Source organism: Ptychodera flava (assembly GCF_041260155.1).
Source record: "Ptychodera flava strain L36383 chromosome 3 unlocalized genomic scaffold, AS_Pfla_20210202 Scaffold_26__1_contigs__length_13983176_pilon, whole genome shotgun sequence".
Lineage (NCBI taxonomy): Eukaryota > Metazoa > Hemichordata > Enteropneusta > Ptychoderidae > Ptychodera > Ptychodera flava.
The window spans coordinates 11755676-11776433 of NW_027248280.1; the positions used below are offsets into that span (position 1 = coordinate 11755676).

Genomic DNA, 20758 nt, shown 5'->3' on the forward strand with positions numbered 1-20758 from the left:
TTTTGAGTTCATTATGTTTCCGATGGACAGTGAGAATTACAAGCACCTAGTGTTTGAGAGGGCGAATTGACGAGGTGCCAAAGAAGGCTACCGCATTCACGCATTGAATTCGAGAAAAAACGCAAAAAACCTGTTTTGGTACTTCGACGCCACGGTGTTTGATAATTAAACGTGCATTAACCTAAACGCGGGCATATTTTGTTACCTAGTGATAATGTCGACCGGAATGACAGTTGTTCAAAGAAAACGTCCAAGGAAAATAAAATAAATCGCGGAAAACCGCCAATTTTGGAGCCTTTCTTTTCGGCACGTCGCCACAGGAAATGGCTTCAGTGGGCGAAAACAATGACATCAGCAGTCATTACTGATATCGGCGTGTCCGAAATTCATATGTAAATAAGCTTGCTGCGTTCCCTAGATAAACACTACAACGCTACGTGGACGTGATACTATCGGACTAATTGTTTATTGTTCACAAATTGTGAGAAGTAATCAAATACATGTAAATGACGAAAAAGACGCCAAGCATCGCAAAGCGACGAGTTCAACTCCTACCGCAACCATAGCTTACATGACATAATTAGGTTTCCATACGAAGTTTGGTGGATACCGACTAACGTTTTCGTATTTCGACGACTAGCAGCAACTTTATCGTGCCTTCAACAAACAGCTCATTATAAATCGCCATTAACCCTTGCACCCTGACCCCCTGGTCACTCTATGACGTCATGGGACCATATAATTTCGAGGCTGTAAACTGACCAAAAATTTGTCTCAAGAGAGGTCACTTATTTATACATGTAAATCTCTACGCCGTTAGCATCAAAAGGAAAGCTTGTGGCCCACTTTTTTGAAGGGTCACATCTCCGAAACACTTTGTAGTAAACAGTCTGAACTTATCGGTGCCTTTAAAAAGAGTTAGTAATTACATTCCGATTTTTGGACTTGTGAGTGTGTTCTGAGCATGACGTCTTTCTTTTCTACCACCATGGTTCTAAGCCAGACAACAATCACTGACCACGGCCTTGTCTGGAGCGGCATGATTAAAACCATTTTGTTGTGTGGCTCGCGTAAATTTATTTATCTGTCTGTTTTTGTTTTGTTTTTTTTGACTCGTAAAATGTATTTACCGACATTTCACATTTGGTCAAACAACGATTTGATCACGGGTCTCGGAGAGTTACGAAGGCAACTTGTTCTGAAAAGTGAACGTTTATTGCGAGTCCGTGACCACGGGGATATTACAGAATGCGGTTATTTTGTACAATAAATGAAAAACGGGTCTTTGACATGTTGAAACCAGAAATGGCATCGTTCGTTCGTAACTGCTGCCCGTTGCGTTGAGGTACGGAGAGCAGTGGATAGGCCAGCAGCACTTCTCAGCGTGGTTGTCGATTCGAAATGGCAAGTTCGGCGATGATGTAATTTTTCGAGTTAACGTAATTATTTTTGTATTCTCGTCTGGTTTATGTTCCTATAAAAGTCTTGCCAAAGTTCAAAATTGCGCGAAACAAAAATTGGAAATATTAAAAAAGATCATATGGACATAAATTTGGATTATAAATTATATACTTTACTCAGATGGCCTTTGGCCGGCCCATCATCTGATCATTGGTACATGCATATTCTGCGAATGTCTGCTCAAAAAGGGCCCGTGGTCTGTTTTTGAATTGCTCCTAGCTCCGGTCAGTCTGTGGAGATTCCAACCAAAGCAAGGTTATTCGAACGTAATGTGACGTCACCGCCGTTTCCCGATAGGTCCAAGGAGAGGTTGGCGTATTTTTTCGCGCACAATTTCGGGGGAATGGATGTCGCCCGATCGACTGTCAAATTTTATGACATCGCAACCATTCCCAAAATACAACGACACTGAATCCCTTGGTGAGGTACTTGGATGTAATCTTTATTCACTGTGATTAAGTTCAGATGACCACGGTGCATAATAAGCGTACAAGGCGAACTTGAACTTTTTCAGAGTTTGCCCGGTGTGTAAACACAATCACTGCATTAGAAAAAAGATGTTTTGGGTTTTTTTCGGTTACAATAAGTTCGGAGCAGGAACAATTTTGGATGTCTGATTTTATCAGATATACACAATATAATCAGAAACGGACATAATAATTTGATAATTGGCATCATAGGTTGGGATTCCGGGAACAGTTTTGAATGCAAGACATTGTAATGACCGACATTATATACCATAAAAAGTCGTGGTTTTGGTTGTTTTTTCGGCCGTAGTTTCTTTCAGAGCAGAATCGAAGAATTTTGAGTCATGGATCTATCTTCTTGCGTGTCGACACACATGTAAAATGTTAACGGAAGTGACGTATTTTTTGGCTTTCGGTCGTAACATTAAAGTTGAATGGAGAACAGTTTTGGTTGTCTTACAGTCTATCGGATATGGACAGACGTGAAACATACTGGTAAAACAAGCGACACGTTGTTTTTTGCCACAATGTTTTGAGTGGAAACAGTTCTGTATGCCGAAAACTGACTTATTGAACTAGGCTTCGGAGAGACTGTGCTTCAACAAACATTGTTACGGTTTATGTTTATTGATTGACGTAAGGCGGGAGTAATCCTGGTTTTTAGAGAAGCCAACAACGTCACTATGTAGATTACTCAACGATGTGTCACTCAAAATGGAATAAGGCAACTGGCGATGCAAATATGTCCGCGATGTTTACTAAAGCTCCCCGATTTGACATAAGATAGCCACGTGCATTTGTTTTGATTTTAAAAATTGTGAATTACACGGAAACCATTCCTTATCTTTAACCGGCGACACATCTCAATTCTGGGCCTTTTTTAAGACGTTTTCTCAGAGAATTTTGAAAATTCGACAAAACAGTGATCGATTGGTATTTATCATCCTTAATTTAGAGTACGATTATTTTACCGCATGTGCCAATGTTTTTTCATGCAACATAAATATCTCATAAAGCTTTGACTTGAGAAGGTTCATGTGAAATTTACATTACTCTCAAAGGCAGTGATTTAGCTTCTGTTTTCTGAATTTCTCGTCCATTTACACTGCAGTACCAGCAACGAATTCTGAAAAATACAAATGGTTGAGGGAAGAGTGTACGTCTTTACTGTTTGACCGCAATTTGATGAATGAAATCAATTAAAATTATTAGTTGAAAATGAGACAATAGTTACTTGAAAAGCATAGAAACCAACTGCATAAACATTTATAATCATATATTAATAATATTTAAAACGGACAGCAGTGACAAATGGTCTGTAAAAATCTCGCAATTATTTTCCATTTACTATTTTCTAGCATCGTTGTGAATTGAAAGTGAATTCCGTATTTCCGTACGAATCATTACTCAACGAAACTTATCTGTGTTTAAATAGAGCGATACCAAGGTTGAAGAATAAGTAATTTAATGGCAATGTACAAATTTACGCCATATCAGGTTCTAGCTCCATGCGGCTATATCGACTTACCTGCATTTGTGAACGGCTCGCAGACGCTAGACGGTTCTTGGCTGTAGGTCTCTGTGCTGCACACACAGCATGTGCCGGTACAAGTTACTGGGAAAATATATTCGGCATCTTTAACTAACTTTTCGCGTTCACAAATTTAGAACTCTTTCTATCCCTGGTACTCTATACACATTCGGCTGGTGATTCCATACAAAGATCGCGAAACTTTCTGCCAGATAACCCCTGATCACAAATACCAAGTCGACGGTACAGAAATCTTACTTCGTGCCATTCGAGCCTTGTTACGTTCACGGAAGTGAGATCAATATATCATTACGGGATGGATAACGTAGTCCCGTTTTTGAAAGTCGGATTTTGACTTTCTTTTGACCCTAATCCAGTACATTTCAAACTCAAAATAGTAATTTATTATATAATGGTTATACTAATGATTGGAAATACTCAAAAGAGTGTACAGTTCTTTCAGCACGAAGATTCAATATCAATGCGTGAATTAACTTGGTAAACCGTGACCAGCTGGTGACCTCTGAGTAAACATATCGGCTGCTTCCAGCCCACTACCCGTCTTGGTCAGCTGCTGTATTCAAAAGAGGTCAAAATGGCCATCGCAGTCGGGGTCAGTCTGTAAATGACAACAAATTGATGAAAAAAAGGATACATGAACTAAGTTTAACTATAAACATAACCCTGTATGTGTTGGTCTTCATTTACATTATTTTTGTTGGGTGAAGCACAATAGGGGGCCCAGGAATTGGGGTTAGCTAACAAATTTAAAATTGCCCGAACTTGGCTTGCCCTGTTCCGAGACTTTTTGTCAGCTAATACCAATTCCTGGCCCTTACTGTGTAAACCCAACACAAAAACTAAGCTTTTGGAAATTATTAAAGTTGAAATTTAATATGTTATTTTAACCTTATTAGTCAGTTAGTGCCGCAATAACAAGGCGCCTGTATTTTGTGTACGGCGATTTTGACATAATCAGTTTGTGGTTATACCACCACAGAGTCAAGCAGTCAGTACCCTTGGGTGGGGGAGGGGTGGGGAGGGATTGTCTTTTGTGCAAGGATCGTTTTTTGTGCAACGGCTTACTTTTATTTTATTTTGTACTGTGATATTCCAAGTAAAGATTTCGACTCCAAACCGTGACTGCTTTTTAGCTCACGTGTGTAAACACGTGGGCTAATGTCATAGCGATGTCTGTCTGTCTGTCTGTCCGTGTGTGTGTGTGTGTGTGTGCGTGTCTGTCTGTCTGTCTGTCTGTTTACACGATAACTCAAAAACGCCTGAACGGATTCAAGTCAGATTTGGTACACAGGTACCATATGCTACTTGCAAGAACTGATTAGATTTTGGTTAGTGTGGCTTGCATATTAATGAAGTTATGCAATATCGTTTTTTTCCGTACAATGGTTTCCCTATGGAGACGGTAATGACAGTGTAGACATATATCAAGAAATACTGCACAAAATTTCATGAAACTTTTCACAAATGACAATCTAAGAACATTATGATGATACTGTGAGTGTCATGTCAATTATCTTCTCATTTGCATATTTAATGAACTTTTGTTATTAGTGAGATAACTCTGAAATTCCTGCACCAAACTTGATGATACTTGCACCAAAGATTATTTCGACAAATATCTAATTGTACTGAGAAGCATTAGGCAGTGTCAAGTTAATAAATAGGTCATTTGCATATTTTATGAAGTTTTGTAATTAGTGATATAACTCCAAAATAACAGCACCAAATGTGATGACATCTGCTGCACATACTGATCCGACTGATATTTAATTGTAGTGTAAAGCATTTAGTAGTGTAAAATTAATTAAGGGTTCATTTGCATATTTAATGAACTTTGTAATTAGGTATATAACTCTGAAATTACGGCACCCAAGTCAGTGAAATTGGGTACAGATATTGTTTTCACAAATATCTAATTGTACTGAGAAGCATTTGGCAGTTTCAAGTTAACAATAGGTCATTTGCATATTTTATTAAGTTTTGTAATTAGTAATATAACTCAACATAACAGCACCAAATGTGATGACATCTGCTGCAGATACTGATCCGACAGATATCTAATTGTGGTGTAGAGCATTTAGTTGTGTGAAGTTAATTAAGGGTTCATTTGCATATTAAATGAACTTTGTAATCAATGATATTACTCCAAAATTACAGTGCTAAATTTGATGAAACTTGCTACAGATGTGATCAGATAAATATATACCAATTATACTGAGAAGCATTGAGCATTGGCAAGTTAAAGCGCAGTGGTCGTCGCGCTGCGCGTGCGCGATTTTTTTGTTGATAAACATAAATGTTGTAAACATAAGTCTTCTCAACTTCAATCGGAGTGGGATGGGAGTGGTCCCTCACTTTGTTAACGCTGTTGTAAGACTTAACATCATGCAATATTAAAGTATTACGATCGGAAACGAACTTCAGTGGTGCATTTCTATTTATAAACTCATGTAAGGCTACGAACATTGAGACACTCTGCACATTATGTCGCTGAGTTTACTGCATGGCAGTCACAGTGATGTATATGTATATGCTATATATATATTTATATATATAATAGATTATATATATATATATGTGTGTGTGTGTGTGTGTGTGTGTGTGTGTGTGTGTGTGTGTGTAGACCAGCAACAAGCACAATGCCTAACACAAAAATTACACTGAAGACCATGATCGGCAAGCCAGAGCAGGACACGGGAGATGCTGTTGCTTCGATAAGGGAGAAGGTCACCGCGTTGACGTACACGGATATATGAGAGAATCCGGTCCCACAACCAGCTGCACAACGTACCGGCCCCGCGACGACTTGGCCCACGACCCACTGTTGATCACCATTTCTTACTTCTTCTGGTAATACGTGGCAAGAAATAGTCAAATGACAGGACACAATAGACAAAACGAGCGGGTTTTCGCGGCATTTGGCAGGAAAATTGCACGGCTACACATAGGGATGTATTGAGAGATCCTGTGCACGGTCATGGCAGAGATCCAACGGCTAGCTAGTGTAGGCCTACCGGTGCTACGCAAACTTCGTTGTTGTACCTCCTGATTGCCGGGTAGGTCTGAATCCTCTTTCAAATGAGATAACCCCCACATAACAAGAAGACCTATGAAAGGTCCTTCACTTGACTTGATACCTGTACTCGGAATTCCCGTTTGCACCCCGAACGTGGTAAACTTCGTAGTGGAGTTGGACTCTTCACAGCCGAGTGTAGCGCGCCATATACCCGGTTCTTTTGACACCGATGTTCAGACAGACCACGGAACAGATGTTTCTCACGTCCCCAGTGCGCTGGGAGTGTGAGAACACAGTGTGAGAACAATTTGTTCTCACACTCTGTATTGTTGCGCGACCGAAACACCTCGTATGTGAAACGTATGTTGATTGGTCAATTCTGCTCAGCGCCTAGTTCTCTGTACGAATTATTTGACGAATAGAACATCGCGTAATGTACAACTGGCACTATAGGGGACCGCAGAATGAACAGGTTGTTCTAGATTTGAGTACTGTCAGCGCGGCGTCGGCAACAAATACACGGAGGATGATCACTTTTATGTTGTAACGGGAGAATTCAGGCCATTACAAACCTATCGGCTATTTACGCTCGTCGACATATTTTCTGGAGAGGAACTGACTTGACAGCGATACAGTTAGCGAAAGACTTCGTGAGCGAGCCATTTGCACACGAGGCTGCAGCAGACGACAGCTTTCACGCAATGTCATCAACAGATGGCCACCAGAGCTGTTTCGCAACATTTTCCTCAGATGACCTGGAGAATTTTGTGGCTGACCAACAAAACAAAATTGCCATATCGGTAATATACATGTTAACGTGTTTGATATGCTCATCAATCAACGGAACTTCATTTTTCTTTGCGGAATGATACAAATGAAACAAGTGCAATCGTGTGCTGGTTTTTGATAGTATAAACCTACCACAATAAAATGCAATTTTCTAAAATATTGGAGGGACATGAGAAAAATAATCCCACACCCCAATGGGTTGGGATGGAATGTCTCACACTCGTTGGGGAATTCTGTCTCACACTCGCCTTCGGCTCGTGTGAGACAGAATTCCCCAACTCGTGTGAGACATTCCATCCCAACCCGTTGGGGTGTGGGATTCTATTATTCTTGCCGCAGCGGGCATTGCTCTTCGAGCTGTAGATTTACGTAACTTGCGTTTTTGTCAATTCTACTCCTGTTGGGGCCTCTTTAAATGAAGGTTCTCGTCCTGCTAGCGATTGTCGTAGACCAGAGCCCGGTCATTGATAGTCTGTTGGCATATACACGCTTACGGGTAAGTGTTTAGCTCCATGGCTCGAGCGAGCCCCATTCAACTGATTCAAGAAATTCATGATACAAAGTGATCTCAAGCCAGCGTGTAATTACTGTTCAATATTCAGCAGATATTTAACTTACATTAATTGACCTTTTATTGCGTGTTAGATTTGGTAAGTTGGTATGCTTGTGACAAATAAGCCGCCATATCAGCGGCAATATCGCAAACAGAATAATCAACCCGTAACCTCATGCGGCATTTTCGAATATGTTGTCAACAAGGAGGGGACCCCTCAGTAGCATGCGCAGCGCGACGACCACTGCCCTTTAACAAATAGGTCATTTGCATATTTCATGAAGTTTTATAATTAGTAATATAACCTCCGAAATAACTGCATTAAGGTAGAACGCACCTCGGGGACAGAAATTCGGGCCTTCAAATTTTATCAATTTTCTTCTGACCTACCACTTGTGGGGGCTCATTTTGAAGCTCTTGGCGAAAGAAAATTTTTCACCGTCTTAGTTTTTCGAAAATCGAAAATTTTATTTTTTCCCATAGAGTTAACACAGGGATGGCGGCCATTTTGGATTTCAAATATCGAGAAATCACAAGTTATTTGTCTCTCTAGTACCAAAGTTTGCACGGTGACCCCTGATTTTTATTCTTGCTTTGGTAAGAGAATGGTTGAAAGTTTCACTGAGGAAAGTTTGAGCAAAAGTTTAAGTCTTTCACTTTCGAGGTGCATATTACCTTAAATGTGATGAAAACTGCTGCATATACTGATCCGACAGATATCTCACTGTGTTGTAAGGCATTTAGTAGTGTAAAGTTAATTAAGGGTTCATTTGCATATTTAATAACTTTGTAATTAGGTATGTAACTTTGAAATTACGGCACCAAATTTTGTGAAACGTGCTACAGATGCTACATATAGTGATAACATAATCTTATTGTTCTGTGAAGCGAACTGCTATTAATGAACTGTTGTAAAGCACGTGGGCATATTCAGTTCATACCTAGTTCTTTATACCTACAAGTACTTATCGTCTCTCCAACCTATGTACACACCACTATAATTGCTCCGCAAAAATTGCCAATTTGCTAGTCAGCTGTCCGTATCAGCGCATTAATTGATTAAGTCAACATCACAGCCGTCACACAATTTTACTAAGTGTGTGATAGCTGTAGTTAATAAAATAGCAAACAGACGGCTTGGAGTGCAAAATTATTAAAATTAATTGCAGTAATAAAAAAGCGATCAGACGGTGTGGAGTCAAAATCTTGCAGTCAAAATCAAGAAAATTACTTGTAGTGATAAAGAAAGCAGTCAGACGGTTTGGAGTTGAAATCTTTATTTGAAATACCACAATCAAAATTAAAATAAAGTAAACCGTTGCACAAAAAACCCATCCCTCCCCACCCCTCGGAACTGACTGCTGGACCCTTTGATACCGATATCTGTATCCGACACACTTCAAACCACCAAAGCCAAAGATTGAAAAGAGAAATCCTCCTGCCACGCCACTTTCAACCGCCAGAATCGGAAAACAAAGCTGCTCCGCCACGTCAGAGAAAGGCGCACCTGCAAGTGAAAATGCAAAAAGGACAGAAATTCCACATTTAGTTTTGACAAGTAACTTTGAAGTCGTAATTTTCAGCTTCGAATTATCTTGTGCCAATAACCTTCATATCTGCAATAGATACCGTTGTTTCACTTTTGATTTTGATTGTACTTGCGAAATTTATTTAGTCTGATGCTTCTTCTCTGAATTTGTTTTCTCTGTACTTGATGGTGACATTTATTGCTTCTGGTAGATGTACCTTTATGAATGTTGACTCATCACCACGAGACTTTCTTTTGTTTAGAAGTGTTCGATTTACTAGAAAACTGAACAGCTTTAAATACGAGGACTGTCCGAGACAACGGCCCAGGTAGATTTTGTTCTATGATATCTTGGAATTCTAAAGCCTTAAAGTGGCACTTCCACTTGGTAACACTTTTAAAACACATTTTTAAATGCCAACAGTAGATATTTGACGTGGCGACTGTGCGCGGATCGTGAGATATCGATAAAATCATGTCATTTCCCGAGCGTATTTTTCACATACCGAAATTTACGATCGTTTCTCATTATGACCCGAAATCCCCCGAAGGGATTTTGTTGTGCTGATTGACGATATTCTAGGGAGTCAATAATAAGTTTGAATGACGCAAATAATTTACCTCCCACTGCGAAGCTTTTACGAAAAGCATTGTGACTTTACGTCAGGTTAGTTTTTTTAAACTAGTACTTCTCCTTAACTTTTGTTGCTTTCATTGTTCTAAATCAGTTGTATTATATTTTTAACAATAAAACATAGATTATATCCTGTGTAAAATATTAGCCGCGTCTGATGACTACATTTTGTCGTCTGCCAGTGCTGACTCAGCCTGTCGGCTGAAAACTAAGTTCCATTCAAAAATGTTCCAATTTGAATGTGCAAGAAAATATACAGTTCAGATTTATATCACTGATATCATCTCCTACCCCATCAAGGTAGCTTTCGCCATATTCAGTTTCTAAATGTTGAGATCCTGTCAATATGTCCATTGCCACTGTATTGTATTGCATTGTCGACTGGAGTTGGCTATCCGTGAGTGCACTCTTAGCAAGGCAAAGATGTGTTATACTTAGGTGTGCCGACCGCGATTATCCAGGGTGTTTCCGTGAGAAATGATGGTTTTTTTTCAAGTCAAATGTACTCTAAATACAGACAGTTGTCCTGTCAGAAAGGGTTAATCTGTGTGCGTCAGAATTGAGTCACAAACCATCGATGCATCGATTATCAAAGGGTAAGAATGCCGAGGCGCTCCCGGTAATTTCCGAGCTGCTACACTAGTCACCTAGGGGAATTCTCGTGGAATCAGCAAACTCTCTTTTTCTCGTTTTGCCGAGTCAGTAAGACTCGGCTTTCCCCCTCGGGGCATGACCGATCACCAACGCAAGTGGTACTAGGGCATTCAGAGCGTCAAGCATAGACTCGTACTCACTAGCTTAGTTGAAAATGGCCCAAGTGTCGAACTTTTGATGTTCGGAAGCTGAATTTAGATGGGCCGCCAGAATTCAACTTTCAATTTATTGAGGAAATGTTTTTATTAATATCTCGCGATCCCAGCGCAGTCGCCAAGTCAAATATCAACCATTAGCATTAAAAAAAAATGCGTTTTAAAATGTTACCAAGCAGGAGTGCCACTTTAAGGCATTATCATATACCTACATCCCGGTGCCTGTGTAAACCTATGGGAGGAAGCGCCCTCAGATCCGTGCATTTCTGTACGTATCACGCCCCGGCCGGTGACGTCTGCTCGCTCTGATCGTAGTGGCGCGTGACGACAGTGGATCTGTGCCGTTGACATCGGCATATATTTCTAAATTATAGTGAAACCCTGTGTATGTACATACGTGCCTGTGATCCAGGCTGTAATCGAAGTTTAAGAAAAGCGTAATGTCAATTTATTGTAAGTTATACTGAGCCTGTCGGTCACGTACTTGTAGGCCTACGAAAGGTGCTCTTCGCGTTCTAGAATTATACAGGTAAACAAATGATGTCATTATGTATGTCAATCCGCGACGGGAAGCGGCCATCGCTTTTCTAAAATATTAAATCAAATGGCGATAAAGTTTTGATATCACACAAATTTTTATCTCCAAAACGATGCTGAATATGTAAGCTAGAAGCTTATCATTCCATAAGGTATGTGACAAAGCCTTTACGGCCCTGATACAGCTTTGGGGCCCTCGGTCGTACGGCGTACGGGCCCTCGCAAGCTCGGGCCCTTCCGCCGTACATCCTCGGGCCGCAAAAGCCGTATCAGGGCCGTAAAGATTATTATTCACAACCATTGTAACCAGACAAATATTTTGTATTTTTGTTAATGAAAATATGATTATTTAGTGACATAAGCTAATCCCTAGCAAAATGTCATGTTTATAATAAAGCTATCGTCAAGTGGATGACAATCTTATATCTCTCTTTAACAAGTGGGACTTTGTTGTGTGTACCCGTCTACTTTGTGCTGTTTTGTGTCTGTTTATAACAATTTACTACGTATAACAAGTTTGATCCGTGTTACTTGGATGGCTATGATTATAGTTATTAATGAATTTATATGGAAATTAAATCACTGTATATATTTCAAAATATATAAATATAAAAAAAATATTTCGTAGTCAAATGTATCTGTTGGCTCAACTTCGTACTTGTATTTTACCCCTTATTCAATCACAACTGTAATCCATAATTGCAATTAGAAAATGTGCAATGCGCAAGACATCTACCGAGAAATGTTAATTTTTAGCTAATGCTTTGACTAGCTGGTGTCACGCGTAATTTCTGCTAAAGATATTGTCATAAGAAAATCGTTTACCTATTGTCATCCTGTGGAAAATACGGGTAACTAAAATGGTCTACTGTACTGGTGCGCATAAACAAAGAGGGGTTCGTAGTGCTTATCTATATTCACAAATTTTCATTTTTCGCTAGTTTCAATTTGCCTTTTTAGACTTTTAGGCCTCCCGAAAGGAGATTTTGCATTTAACCTTTTCCCCACACTGAAGCTGGCCTTGTTTGGATTATAACACATCCACTAATACTTCTGTTTTCGATGTTTACCTACCAATGTTAGATCAGTCCAGTGTTTGTGATGCCTCGCACGAAACGTACGTGATTGGATAAAAAGGGTTCCTAGGCCTACGCACAGTCCTGCGCCGTGGGCTATGGTCTAAAATCTGAGAGACGTACACCATTGTACGTCCATCATGCATTTCAGCCTAAAGCAGACTTCAAACGACATCTACTCACCCAGCCAATAAGTCAAATGTAGTTTTATTGAGTGAGTGAGAGAGAATATATTTATAAAAGGGAAATTCGCAGATCAGTTGTGTTTATTTTAGAAGACGTTAGCGAGAAAATTTTCGGTTGGCTACTATTGGTATTTTCCAGTAACTTCAACGTTCGATAATGCACCAAAAGATACGATGCTGTGTGGACCTCTTAGTCCAGTCAATTTCGGGTTTAACCTATGACTAATTGCAACAGAAATTATTTCTTCACCATGACCTTTGGATAGGTCTCACTAATGACATATTAAAAGTATCGAAAATCTAAGGGGTGCAAATTGGTTAAATTTACATATATTCAAATTAGCTATATATCGCCTTAAAAATGTCTGCTATAACCACATTTTTGGCATGTTAACTGAATTCAAGTGACTTTTTTCATTGCGACACAATTCAGTAAGGTTCAACAGGTTATTTTCTAAATGTCTTGAAAACAAATATCATGCAAACTAAGTAACTTGCATATATTCGCAGTTTTTCCATTATTTCAGACAAAATGAATGTTTAAGCTCATATATAAACAATTTTTTCTCTATGAAATTGTTAAGGTTTTGCAAGAATTATCAATTCCATACCAAAAAAAATATGAGGTTGACCTAATTTGCATGCTAATTATTAATACAAAAGGCCTAATTTGCATAATTGACACAAACGGTCTTCTGAATACGATAAGACTAAAATAGCTTCCATTGACATTTTCTGGTTATTCAGAAATGCAACGAATAAAGAGAAAGGTTTCAGAGCATTACTGTTAAATAAAGGGAATCAGAATACTTTCTTTGGATATTCTTCATTCTTTTACGACGTTAAGGTTATTCATGAAAATCATTGAACGTGTTCAATTTTTTGACATCATTGTCAATAGTTAAGTCATTTTCTCCTACAACATGTTCGATTGCAGTAAAATTTTTGAAGGAATTTTTTATGCTTTTGGTCACTATTTTCAATGACGATGGAAATATTCAGTTACTAATAAATGGTTCACCACACTTAACAGTTGTGCCTGTGAATCATCTTTCTCATTATTGAACTATCATTAGTATAAATACGAACATCATTTGAATCACCATGATAGTGGTGGTGATGACAATTGTTATGATGGTCATTATCATATCATAAATTTCTTCCTCTTCCTCCCTGTTCACATCTTCCTCTAGATGGTTCATTTGTTTACAGCAAGAATCCTTTCGTTGACAACAGAAAGTCTAGATTTTGCTTTCTGCGGGGTTATTGAGGCTGCTGCAGTTCATTGTAGAACCCGTAAGTATGGGAAGGGTAACTCAATAAAAAGATTGAAGCAAATGATGAATAATTGTACCGCGTATCATATCAGATCTTAGATGTGCAAGTATCACTCATGGGGCTGTTATGTAATGGACTTTCCATTTGCAGATTATTAGACTTTTGTATCATTACCAATAAGATCGATCATTCAAGGAATTGACAGTCTGGCCAATCTGAGGTGAGACTTAATAAGGTTCAAAATACAGGATGACCAATTATATGATAATTTGATGTCAAAATTTGATATCTTAATTGATAAACTCGTTAACGGCAGCTTCTGTGATGCAAATCCCTTCACATTTTGGTTTTCTTGTTTCACGGTCATAAAAATTAGAAAGAGCAGCTAGACCATGTAACATTATGAAAAGTATCTAGATTTGCTTTACCAGTGATTTAGATTATCATGATTCAGTCAACAGATTTTTTCAGTTTTTCCTCAAATGCTATGGCTGTGTACTGTAAGATTTAACAGGAAATCTCACTCTTCAGTCCATTATATGACTTTATATTAATTTTCAATTGTTGTCTTCAAGAAATTTCAAAATTTTGAGAAATGCAGTGTCCTTTGATTATCGTAATGTCTTTCAGCTGTTTGAGGAACAGCTTTGCTTATCACATATTTCATGATAATTGGCAGTATAGTATAAATTGTACCTCTATATCATCATGATCATTATAATTTCTTTATCATTATTATCATAAATTTATGTATGTGGCATAACAGGCAAGTTGCACACAGTCAAAAGTATATCTGATTTACAAGTGACCACATAACCTGGTCTTTAATTACATTTTACCAACACTTAATCTATATTAGTAATACCAGTAAGGGTTAAAATAGAGCTGAAACACAAATTTTCTTCAGCTTCCCTCAGTACAAAAGCGTTTGGCCAAGCATTTTGGTATGCATTAAGATAATCCAAATCTGCCAGTAAGTTCCAAATATTATTGACATTATGCAAATTCTCTAGATAATTGAAACGAACTATACGAAATAATCATTGTTTATTTTTACAGGGCTTTTCATTTTGTATGCCCATTAGTATATAATCATTGCAATGAGTTAAAATGCACAGAAAATAAATAATCATGTTAACTTCTTTGTACTGAGCGAAATGTTCATTCAAGTTATAAAATGGACATCTTTCGATAGGAAGAATTTAAAGTATTAAATAACTTAAACAAGTGGTGTCTCTTAATGTAACTTCTCATTTTACTGATAACATAATTAATTAAAATAAGTTGACGTCAATTGAAAAATTAAAGAAAATTATTTTAATGATCATCATATAGGATTTATGCACATGAGGAATCGCTCAAAATTGGTCAAATATATTTAGCAATGTTAGTAAAAAATTCGAATTTCTCTTTACGATATTGTATAACATTTTAAGTTTCAAGTATTACATTTAACAGAATGTAGGCATTTCTCATAAAATCTTTTACAATTAGCCCTGTTGCACAATGTAGATTGTATTAGACTTTGAATATACCTTTCTTGGACCTTTAATTATTTAGGGTGGAAGAAATTATTGATGTTTTTTTTTCAATTAGAAAAGGAAGTGACATGGTTGACTTATTGGACTAATGCGAATAAAAAAAATTTTTTATCGCTGTAAGATATATTTGAAAACATTGCCTAAACTAAAAACAAAAAAAATGATCTTACATAGTCATTACAATGTCAGCTTATCTCTTAAATCACTTTCGTAAATAAATTATCAGCACCAGGTTTGTATAGCATCTATAGACCCTTTCAAGGTAAATTCAAACTTCATTAAAGGTCTTTTCGCAATCCTTGGGATCGCCTTTGTTCAAGTCTGTTCAGAGGATTATGGAGGTGTGATAGCCTTTTGTTTTCCATTGAAATTGTAATCTGGCGGTTAAATTTTCTGATGAGACAATCTCGTGCCAGAAAGGCCTTTAAACGTGCGGTATTTAATTTCCATGACCCTACTAAAATTTACAGTGAAGAAATAGTTCTAATGATCTCGGTTGTTTTTTAACATTATATATAGTCATTTATCGGTGAAAGAAAGGGAAAGTAAAGTGGTGGAGGGGCACATTGCAGTTATGTAAAATGGGGAATCTTAAATGATATGATGCATTGCCTATACACACAAAAACACATTAAATAATCAAATTGCTTGAATAAAATGTCAATTGCTCAATATATTTTTAAGAAATCTATTAACAGCAACGATTTTGTTCCCATTACTAAGTTTTATATTTATTCAAATTATGCACTGTCTCCCCTCTTAGAGTTACTGCCATTTTGTTTGTATTCTATACATTCAATACAGAGTGGAAACAAAAACTACTTGTTGTGTAGATTAAATATAATTTTTAAGTGAAATGCAATGAAAAGCGAAACACAGTGGCAGCCATACTTGATTTACGCAAATTAGGAATATTTCTCGGGCGATAAAATGTATTCAAAAATATTGCCTGGACAAAAAATAAGATAAATGCATACATTACTTGAACATAATGTCGCATTTTTCTCAATTCAATATGCATATTTCTTTTATCAGTGAATGTATTGCACCCATTATCCGTTTATATCTATACAAATTAGGTAATGTTATACCTCTTAGATTGTATTGGACTTTTAGTATGTCATTCTAGGACCTCTCTAAAATACACAAAGAAAAATAATTCTATTGCTGTCAGAAGTAGCTTAAAATAGTTATTAATTAGGGATTTACAAAGAAAAGCGAAGTGTTGTGGCGGCCATATTTGATTTATGCAAATGAGGAATATTTCTATGACGACAAAATATTTCAATCAACATTGCCTAAACCAAAAACAAGGCAAATAAGCCCAAAACCTGCATATATCATGTTTAGCCAAATATTTTTAGTAGAAACATTCTATCAGCACCTAGTTTGTAACCATAATCTTTTTATATTTATGCAAATTAGGCATTGTTTACATTTCTAGATTGTACTAGGCTTTTAGTATGTCATTGTAGGACTTCTCTGAAATACACAGTGAATAAATAATTCTATTGCTGTCAGAAGTAGCTTAAAAATAGTTATTAATTGGGAAAAATACAAAGAAAAGTGAAGGTTGTGGCGGCCATATTGGATTTATGCAAATGAGGAATATTTCTATGACGACTAAATATTTCCATCAACATTACCTAAACCAAAAACAAGGCAAATAGCCAAAACCTGCATAACATATCATGTTTAGCCATTATTTTAGCAGAAACATTCTACCACTAAGTTTGTACCAATCTTTTCATAGCAATTAGGCACTGTTTACAATTCTAGATTGTACTAGGCTTTTTGTATGTTATTCTAGGACTTGTCTAAAATACAATGTGAAAAAAAGAAAAAAAGTGAAGTGTTGTGGCGGCCATATTGGATTTATGCAAAGAGGAATATTTCTATGACGACGAAATATATCCATCAACATGCCTAGACCAAAAACGAGGCAAATAAGCCAAAAATCCTGTATCCAAATCATGTTAGCCACATATTTTAAGTAAAAACCATCTATCGGCGACAATTTTATCACATGAGCCCCCTTTACACTTATGCAAATTAGGCACTGTTGCACCCCTTAGATTTTATTAACTTTTAGTATGTTATTTCTAGGACCTTTCCAAAATGCATGGTGGAGAAATAATTTCTGTTGCAATTAGTCCTAGGTTGACTCCTTTTGGCTTAGATTGACTGGACTACCTGTGTACACATGATCTAGGTTTGTTAATTCACTGGTTACAACCGACTTTCAATATTAGAAGCAAATTAACAAAATTTAGAAGCTAAAATATAATTTATATGTGTATTTAAGGAATTTGTCTATTGTATAGATAAAATAATATTCACGTTTGTGTCTATATACAACTTTTTTGATATTTAACAGTGATTGAAAATGTACCTAAATATTGAAATCAACAACAACTGCCGCATATGTGAAACTTATTTTTCTCACAAAGGACAATTGAAAAAAAAAAACAGTATTATAGTATTCAGAGACACAACAAGATATCCGAGGGCGTTTCCACATTGATCCTATGAATATATCAACTTTATCACCGCAAAAATACACCAAAGAAGTCAATGTTTATTAAAACTAACCCACGCATATCAGTGTTTGTTCCAAATATGGCAATTTTTATCTCAATTGATGCAGCTTGTTGTAATGTGTAATTTAGTCATGGTACACGCGAGTTCATATTAGATATTCATAACGACCATTACATCTAATGTTGTCAATATTTTGTGGTTACAGGATGAGACTCAAGGCGTTGTGCGTAGCGATCGTGTTAGTAAGCTTTCTCATTGGTATCGTAATCAATTTCTTGGCGGTGGTAGTCTGTGATGATACGAAAGGTTTGTGAAAGGTCATTTCTTGACGATTTTCTTACTAATTCATTATGTGTGCTGCGTTACAAATCTAAAGCAATCTTGGTGAAAAATAAGAAATCTGTGCAGTAAGTTAATCGCATCTTCACTTATTTGCTTTAGATGTTGCGACTTAAGTAAACAACGCGCTTAATATATGCATCCATGCATCAAAATCTCTTAGTCTTTTGGAAGCATTATTTCCATGTCCTTGTAAGAACTATATCATGCTAATCGTAAGTCCGTAAGTATCATTGGGATAAAAATCCCGTGTAAGCATATAAATACCTCGCGGACCCGCAAGCGGCTCCTTCATATACCACCTCACTAAAGTTTGATATGATTTTTCCCTTGATCGCAAAGTTCAACGCAATTGCATCCGACACACGTGATGGGCCAGCTTCAAAATGTTTCACGTCGCATGAAGAGTTGAAAGCAACAATGTTAATACGGTAATAATATAAATTGTAAAAACTGATAAAAAATTAAACTCATATATCTTTTGGGATGAAACATAATACACAGTTCGATAGCACGCGCATGACTTACGTCAAGGTTCACTGCCTTTGCACAAAGTTCGCTGTAGCTTGCTGAATAGTCAAACTCAGAGAGCTGCTGCACGAGCAGCCAGAGAGGCTGCAAGGCCGTCATCACCTGTGACGATGAGGAATATCTTGAAAACATCAAAAATACATATACCATGAACAATGAACTGTCATGGGCCCGCAGTGGGTACCCGGTAGCACGCTACCCGATGTACGGTTGGATCCCGTGAGGACCCATTACCGCTTTCCAGGTCGCTATGACGCCTCGACTCTCACGCTGTGGCAGAACATTCAAATCTGCGAGTGGCCACAGGGGAAAGGTGGTGACGACGCCTGGGTGTGCCATCGCCCTGGATTTCGGCCAAACCTTGTTGTTTTTTTTAGTTAAACTAGTTGTAAAAAGACTAAATCTGTCGAAGATGTCTTTACTTGAACTTAATTTGATATATCGATGAGTGCTTAAAGGATAGGTCTAACCATATTTTGAGGCTTTCTGCATTTGTATAGATGCCTATACTCATGTTCTGGTTGTCTTTGAATTTGGCATTCATGAAACAAACCTTTACACACACAAACTGAAGCTTATGTGGGGCAAATTTTAGACAGCTGCATTGTGTTATTTTGACTAAAACACGAGAAACGAGAAAGTTCTGCGTTTTGACTTCGATCATGGCGACATTTTCAGGAAATTGCCGAGCTCGTGAAAAACAAAACCCCAAACCAGTTTTGGTGAAAGTAGCGATGACGTCACTAATAGAACGAGAAATAGCGACTAAGTGTATTGGCTAAAAAACAAGTATGGTAATGGTGGTAATTTCATGAGCGAAATCACTACAACTGAGAATGTCATCGTCATCGAAGAAGACAACGCCAACTGGCATTTTATACATGCTCTTGAGAACAGGCCTGTAGATTTTAACGATCGGGACCTTAAAATAAAAGAGAACAGGAGCGGAACTATTATCGACCGTCAATGACGAGCATACACACAACACAAGCTACCATAATATGAACGAAGTCTGGAGCTGCCATCCCACCTCCTTATTTCTTCTAACATGAACTACCTAGTTCAAAATTTGTACACAAAATTTGAATGACACCATGACGTACAGATAATGTAGCAAAGATCCTTCGTTTAACGTTTGACACCATCAATTCAGAATCACAGCTGGACCGACAGGGTCATGTTAGCACAAAAACAAGAGTAGTTTTCTTTCCTCGAAGTCTTAGATTGGCACTTTCAAAACTATGTGACCGTGAGAACATGTTGTCAAGCCTTATTTTCACTAATATATTAATTAAAATTGACATAGTGTTAATATCGACGTGCACTCTGATTGCCTGCATCTACCGGGGTCGGGCGGCTCTACCCCGGCGAGGCCACTGCTGTGATCACAGATACGCTTCCACAGGTTTTTTCTTGATAAGTGTCAGCGCTATTAAAAAGCAGTCTTCATTTGAAGAGGGAGACTTAGTCGGGAAGAAGAGAACAGATGCCGACAACGCGAATTTCCGTCGACAGTGTGAAACTTATTTTCTACACGTTGTGTCACTGACACTAGCAGCGCCGGGGATCAGTCTCGATGATAGCATGGAGCTACCAGCTACTGTTCTCAATGCTTATCTCGTCAATATATCCATCGCATGCTTTTAGCAACTTTTCCTAATATCTTGAACCCGATTTGTGAAAACGCAGACAAGGAGAAAGATATGGCTGTTCTGGCCATCTTGATCACGCCTTTATGGAGTGAGTGAATGAGTGAGTGAGTGAGTGAGTGAGTGAGTGGAGGATATATTCTCAAAAAGGAGATTTGCAGTTGATGTGCTGTACCCAGGAAAAGAAAGACGTTTACATAGGAAAGTTCAGGTTAGACTACTCGTGGTCTCTTTCAGTTACCGTGGGCTACTGTCAACGTAGCTGATGCACC

The 20758-nt window shown here is 37.8% G+C and overlaps 1 long non-coding RNA gene across 1 annotated transcript in view; it reads left to right on the forward strand.

Moving 5' to 3' along the window:
• Nucleotides 1-20758, forward strand: part of LOC139126035 (uncharacterized) — a 101370-nt gene that overhangs the window by 45349 nt on the left and 35263 nt on the right. Inside the window, exon 2 of the long non-coding RNA XR_011550439.1 lies at nucleotides 18173-18273. This is a non-coding gene — a long non-coding RNA (uncharacterized lncRNA). The remainder of the gene's footprint in view (nucleotides 1-18172; nucleotides 18274-20758) is intronic.